The sequence below is a fragment of the Gadus morhua genome, chromosome 23 (genome assembly GCF_902167405.1).
Source record: "Gadus morhua chromosome 23, gadMor3.0, whole genome shotgun sequence".
In the NCBI taxonomy this organism is placed as follows: Eukaryota; Metazoa; Chordata; class Actinopteri; order Gadiformes; family Gadidae; genus Gadus; species Gadus morhua.
In genome coordinates, this window is record NC_044070.1 from 11,916,709 (window position 1) to 11,924,208 (window position 7,500).

Below are 7,500 nucleotides of genomic sequence, written 5' to 3' on the forward strand. Positions count from 1 at the left end.
CTCCCTCACCCTCACCCTCTCCCTCTCCCTCTCCTCTCCCTCTCCCTCTCCCTCTATCTCTCCCTCTCTCTCTCCCTCTCCCTCTCCTCTCCCTCTCTCTCTCCCTCTCCTCTCCCTCTCCCTCTCCCTCTCCCTCTCCCTCTCCCTCTCCATCTCCCTCTCCCTCTCTCTTTCTCTCTCTCTCTCTCTCCCTCTCCCTCTCCTCGCCCCCTCGCTCTCCCTCTCCCTCTCCCTCTCCTCTCCCTCTCTCTCTCCCTCTCCCTCTCCTCTCCCTCTCTCTCTCCCTCTCCTCTCCCTCTCCCTCTCCCTCTATCTCTCCCTCTCCCTCTCCCTCTCCCTCTCTCTCCCCTCTCCCTCTCCCTCTCCCTCTCCCTCTCCCTCTCCCTCTCCCTCACCCTCTCCCTCTCCCACTCCCTCTCCGTACCACAGCGTCGCAGCAGCACCCTAATGGCCGCCTTGCCTTGTTCTACACCTTCCTTACTGACAGCTCCAGAAGGGTGATAGAATCAGGAGACACATTTGCAAGCTGTCAGGACCAAACAGTTCTACAAAGGTCGATTTATATACAAAAAAGAGAAAAGATTCCAAATCCCTTTTAAACCAACAAGGACTTGACAAAAACATATACTTGCGCCCATCACAGTTAAATACAAGTTTTGCTTGACATGCTTTCCCCAAAGCTTCTTCCCCAAGAAGTAGAACTTGAACTGAAACACCTCCAAGAGGCCAGACCATCACGAACATAAAGGTGAGGCCTGCCATGACAGCCTAGCTCCAAAGACTATTCAACGCGAGGTTCCCCCACTCTCCTCACCCAACAAGCGTCAATTGAGATCACTCTCCTCTCTCAGATGAGGAAGTAAACCGGTGACCCATGTACCACTTGTAGATTTGTTTACAATACCCTTACCACTTTTACTGGCGGTTATGGTTAGTTTCATGACATAGGTCAACCAAATGCCTGATCTCTTCTTCACAACAAAGAGATCCACGGCTGAGAGACATGGTGAAGCCACAGGGCATGTGGACGTGTGGAGCCAACTCCTCCAGCTGAAGATTTTGCCACCCTCTGTAGTTTTCATAGTGATCAGCATGTCATAGTAGGATACCGTGTGTGGAACTTTGAATGTACAACCTTGATCATTATAACACTCCAACTCAAGGTACTAGCTTAAGAAAAAGATATGACCTAATAATTGTAAAGTGCTTTGAGTGACCATTGGCCAGAAAAGCGCTATATAAATGGAGTCTATTCACCATTTACTGGTACGTAACTATTGACACTCCTGGACTGCTATTGAGAACCCATGTCCGCTTCCTGTGCAAAAAGGATTAACTGTGTCTTTTCAGCATAAGTGTGTCATTTCACATCTGGCATTTGGATTTACAGAACAGTTCTCAGATTGCATAATTTACACAGAAAGTTGTAACACTTGGGATAAGGGTGCATTCATAAACCATTAATTAACATTAGTGAACTCCATTAGTAAACCGGAACACTATTATTAAATGATTACTAGACCATTAGTCAACTGTTAATTAACTGTGAGTAAATGCTAATTACTACTTTTAGAATGTGTAGAAGTAATAGTTAAGGAATGTGTCGTTATTGTGACGTGTTAAACATTTGTTTTCGTTATGATTAATATGATTAGTATTCTTTTATTTTTGGTCTTGATGTGAGCGGTCTGTCTCTGGCTCTTCTCTTGTAGGTCAGGGAGTGGTCGACATAGTAACTCATCCAGATGGACTGTGCAGCCCCGCGGGATGGAACCCTTGTCCCGGCTACACAGTTGGCTTCCAGGCCAACTGCCATGAATCAGGCCCGGCGTGGAACTCTTCAGCCTCAATATATCAATACAATAACATGAGGTATGGCGGCAGGGAGGGGGTGTTAATATATATGATAAAGGAGGAGGGGCTAGATGGCAGATAGGTTGATGGGTTGAGTTGGATTGGAGGAATGGAGAAAGTGGTGACAGACTGATGGATGGACGGAAGAATAGATGGAGAGGTAGATTGATGGATGGATGAATATATGGATGGATGGGTGGATGGATGGAGGGTTTATGGAACCTATTAGTTTAGGATGAATGGAAGGATGAATAGATGGAGACTGGAGAGATAGATGGATGGATGGCTGGATGGATGGATGGATGAATAAATGGATGTATTGCTGGATGGATGAATAAATGGATGGATGGCTGGATGGATGAAAAGATGAATGGATGGATGGATGGATGGATGGAGAGTTTATGGACCCTATTAGCTAAACAAGGATAATGGCTAAATCCGGAGCACACAATAACATGATTGGGTGGAGGGATTAAAGGGGGACTGCAGCTGACATTACAGAGTGGATATCCTTAAGATCCAAAATAAACCAAATCACTTCGATGTACACGATTATAGAAAGACCAGGGCAGGGGCGGAGGTATTTGAAGGAGTGGCAGTTCTGTCTGAGGAAATCAATAAACATTGAACTTCATGACATATATTTATTAACAACTCCCCAAAGACCTTTACCGAATGCATCTTGACATTAAGATAATATGCTACTCAATCAATAGGTATTTTCACAGATAAAACATTATTGATTAGGTGAGTGATGTCATCAGCCCGTGGAAACCAAAAGGTTGAATAAAGTTTGTAAAATATGACAGAACTACAAGCTAAAGCTTCATCTCTGACAACTATGAAATTATTTTGCTCCTGTTGAACTGAACTAAAACGCCGCTGGTCCAATTACAATTATTTGATTAAACAGTATTATGAAGAATGAATTAATTTAGCTACTGGTTTAGAAGTATTAATCTTACTCATACTTCATAATAACTGTACTAAATTATTGAATGTATCGGACACAAAGAAGATAATTTTCATCCATTACATTTTCCTTCTACTCTATCAAGCAAAAGTCATCAAAAATGTAATTCCTAAAAGCACACCAAGCACACAAAACAGTTACAGTGATTGTGTACAAATATTTTTATTCGGAAGCATGAGAATTACACTTACAATTTGTGTGTGCCATAATGAAAAAGTTAGTTTGATGGAGTGTTCCTGAAAGCAAGATAGAAAACAGAAATCGATATTTGATTATAAAATGTATATTTCTTATCAGTGCCGTGCCTATCGTCCAGGATCTTCTTATCTCCAAATGCTTAACCTTGAAAAAGGTTATGTGGGATTTTCTGGTGGTAATTTCAAACCTTAGCCTTTTGCTGTGACTGAAGTTTCCCCAGTTTTTCTCCCCTGTATAGTGTGTAAGTAACACTTTACAATAAGTATACATTAGTTTACCATTAATTAGCATGACTTAATTATTATGATATATCATTAGCATTTAGGTTAGGCTTAAGTTAAGGTTTGGGGTTCACCCTATTAAATAATGCATAATTTACTGCTTTAGATAACATGAACGCCACGTGTCAATTATTAACTCATTAGTTAACTGTTAATGAACTGTTATTGCTTATTACTGGTTTATAATGTACTCTTTTCGTACAGAACTGTATGTAACTTCTCCCGCATGAGACATTCACATTCATGTTGTGTAGGTGTAAACACAATCTGCTGATTGGCAGGTAAGAGTAGGCGGCTGAGTTGGGCCATCTGAATTGTAAATTAGACCACTTGTCAAAACGAGACGTATACAGCCAAATCACAGGTTTTAAAATAATTAAAATAAATAAAACAGCTTGCCAGCAGGAGTGTAAACCATTCCATAACACAGTATGCACCACAGTATGCAGAAACAGCATTGTATCGTTGCTTAAGGCCGTGGCATAGGAAATTCCCCTGCAGTCAAGACTGCATGGCGTAATGAGTCTAATGTGATCACAACATTCACATTCTACTGCCTGTACATTTTTTTTTACGTTTGTTAACTGGAGGTATCATTAACTACATGAGAAAAATATCACAGCTGTGTAGACACACCATTAAGACAAAGCAATTGGAAAGCTCATTTCTATGGAACATTATGAAAATAAATGTTTTAAGAACCAACTGGAAGTGAAATTGATTCCCTGAATTAAATGATTCAGGGAGTGCCTTTATCTGTCCCTTTAATAGTAGCCTACCATGTGTAAAGTAGAAATATGTGTTATTATAGCCTATTTAATATATATTTGTATTAGTGGCCTATTAGTTAAATATCGAACCCGTATCATAATACCACATGTAGAGCTTTCACATTGGCATGTTCAGTAAAATACACTTCACTATGTGTGAACAACATCCGTTAACATTTGTAAAGGTTACAATGGTAGTCATTTAACTATTTCTGACATATAAATTCAGGCCCAAGAAATGATGCATGCATATTGAATCCTAGGAGGCATTAAGACAAACATAGAAATACATTCAAGAACAGTCAGTTACATATGTGCAAGTGCACGGGATACAAAAAATTAAGAACTCTCTGACGTAAGCTTATAATGTAAACATAGGATATAGATATATAGCTTTGCGATTTCCTTAATTGATGTCCCTGCAGCGGACCCTGCCGTGGTCTGGGTCCCCCCCCAGTTTCCCAAATAATGAACGTAATTACGGCGGCACAAAAGAGGAGAGGACAGCTCCTTTTCCTGCGCGGAGCTTTATGCTAATTAGGCGACAGGAGGTCACAGAAGGCAGAAGCAAAAGCAAACGCGTCTGTAAAAAGTAATCAGCCAGCTGCGCTATGTGCATTTTAAACGGCCAGATAAAAGGTGAGCCTTCCGGTTGCATTACCGCAGACGGGAGAAGTAAAAAAAATAAAATCGACTGCACTCAAATGTCACGGAAGAAATCAAACGGCGCGTTTTCAAACGTTTATTGTTCCGGGTGTCTGTCTTGGGGAGATATGCGGTAGTTCACCACGGTGTCTTCATGGCGTCAGAATTGGAGTTGAAAGGCAGGCGTGAACCCCCTCCTATCGGTGACCATCTTCAGGACGGATAAAGAATACAGTTAATGGTTTGGATTCGCAAAACATACATCATTCACCCACAGTTTCCACTCCCCTGGGCTCCTATGTATGAACATGTTAACTGTCCTTTTCTGTTTTATTACAGTAGGGCTTATGTTATATAGATAGAGCCTAGGAGTTAATTAATTTATTGATTATCAAAGCATTCTTAAAATAAGTCCAGGGATATGTTATACAAATACATAGAATATATTTTTATATTTAATAGTATTGTACAATCTTTGTATTTATATCCATTTCTATTCTTCTTAACAAAACTAATTGTTAATTGTTTTCTTTCTACACTCTTATGGACAGACTTCTGCCTTTAGCTTTTGTGTATGTATATCTGATATAAAGAGAGTAGGCTACATGAGAAATGAACGGTAAGATGTTTATACCGACAGCAATAAACATACGGTATTTCTAAGCACTGCTATAACGTTTCTGGACATCACAATCTACTGACCTTACGTCTACAAACACACATTTCTGCAATCTCTGCAAGTTTAATGTGCGCTCCGGGTTCGCTTTTTTGCACTGCCGAAGGAAAATTTAGCATGCAAGGCAAGGAAATGAAGAAAAAAAAAGATATTGTCCAACTAATTTGTTACTCTGCTGAGATTTGCATTAGCTGGGCCTGGGAACAGCCGCTTCCCGGCTTCGGCCCATTTGCTTGGCACTTAATGAATTGCACAACATGGTTCATAGGGGTTACATGATTGATCACTAGATATGGTGTAACTTAGCAGCAATATTTGTCTGTGGAAGCGGGGAAAATTAACAATGACTGTGCTTTGGGAGGTTTGACTTTCCTGGGGCATAGCTGGGGTGATGGAAAAGCTTTATATTACAAGCCACCGGACTTTGTGACTTTTGCTGTGCTATAGGTAAAGCAAAAAATCACCGAAATGAGTTCACAGGTAAAGATGGTGGGTCCGGAATGTAGCCCGACGTATGTGAAAGTGTTGCTCATGCAAGCAAAATACACTTAATGTTGGCTCAACCAAGATTTTGTTTGTTTGAGCCGAAGCATTCTTGTCCCAGGTTTTTGTGTCTCTTGTTGTGTGATCCTTCATGAATTCAACCCAGAGACGCTGACCGTGGATAAACAACCCCCCCCCGGCTGGCAAAAAGTGAAGAGAACCTGCAACGAGGGCCAATCGTAGCCACGACTTGACGCCACACTTTAGGCCCTAATGTTTGTTTCTCTCTACGCTCTCCATTACAGGAGCAAGACTCTGGGGGCGTATCCTGCTGTTCCCCCTAATTAACACAGCCCCCATTCCCGCTCCTTGTGTTTTCCTTTGTTTATTTTGCTGTTTTTTCTTTGGTTTGTTTTGACCAAAACCTTTTCTTATTTCCAGCCGTTTTAGCGTTAAAGCCAAATCCTGCCTCCTTTAACCATCCTTCAGGAGGTCACGACAATAGACGCCAAACCCCGCGTTTCCGGTGATGTTGTCGTTCAGGGGGTATTGTTGTGCCGGGCAGACGGATTGGCTACAACATGAATCTTTATGAGCCAGATTGTTGGGACGACCCCCTACCACCGGCCAGCAAACAGGGAGCTCAGTAGGCCGGCTGTGATAGGGGGTGGGGTTGGGGGTGCCCCAAGGCCTTGAGGGGCCTCTGTGCTCAGACCAGGGATAATGAACCATCTGAGGCTCGCAGACCCCGGGGCCCCGGACCAGGTGAGGAGGCCAGCAGAACGGCGGGACAGCATGGGAGACAAGAGCGCACACACACGCGCACGCATGCACGCAGACACGCACATCGCAGTAGAAGCAGACACACATCACTCGTTTTTCCATCTCCGTGATTTTGTCAGCCTTGGTCCCAGCCTCATCTTCTTTGTCGCTGAAACACTTCTTCATGCCATCATCCCCGCCAGACTGGACTTCTTTAACAGCTTCCTGGATGGTTTCCCTTCCCTCCCCCCCCCCCCCCCCCCTACCCCAAACACGGCAGTACATCCAGAACATCACAACACGCCCACCCTTCAAGAACTTCACCATCTCCCAGTTCAGCAGAGGATCCCTTTTAAGATTCTCAATCTCACATTCAAATCCCTCAACTCGTTTCTGTTTTTTAACTTATTGGGTTTATTTTTTGTTTAAAAATGTACTCCGTTCATTAGCACATAGTGTCTTTGCTATGAAGAAGGCTTAAAATAAAATGCTATATGTGAACATTTCTGTGAGTAATTCCGTGTTCCACCCTCAGAGTGAAACTGGAGAACTGTTCAGAGAGAGGAGGCCCAATGACAACCTGTTATTAATTCTGCTGGAGCCGCATTGAACCATGCAGTGAGCACGCATGTCATTAGCAGCCAGTAGAGCTCAGGTACGTCCATTTCAGTCTATTTTCATACCTCCTCATTTCAAATAATGCGATGACAAGCAGCCCAACTGAAAAGCAATTATGGATAAAATTGTTAACGAAAAATGTTCACATTACCATTAAGGATAGGCGTTAGCGTGCCGCCGATTAACATAAACAGTTGAAGCCGCGCCACCGCTCCAGAGTGGGCCCATTTTCACAGTGAA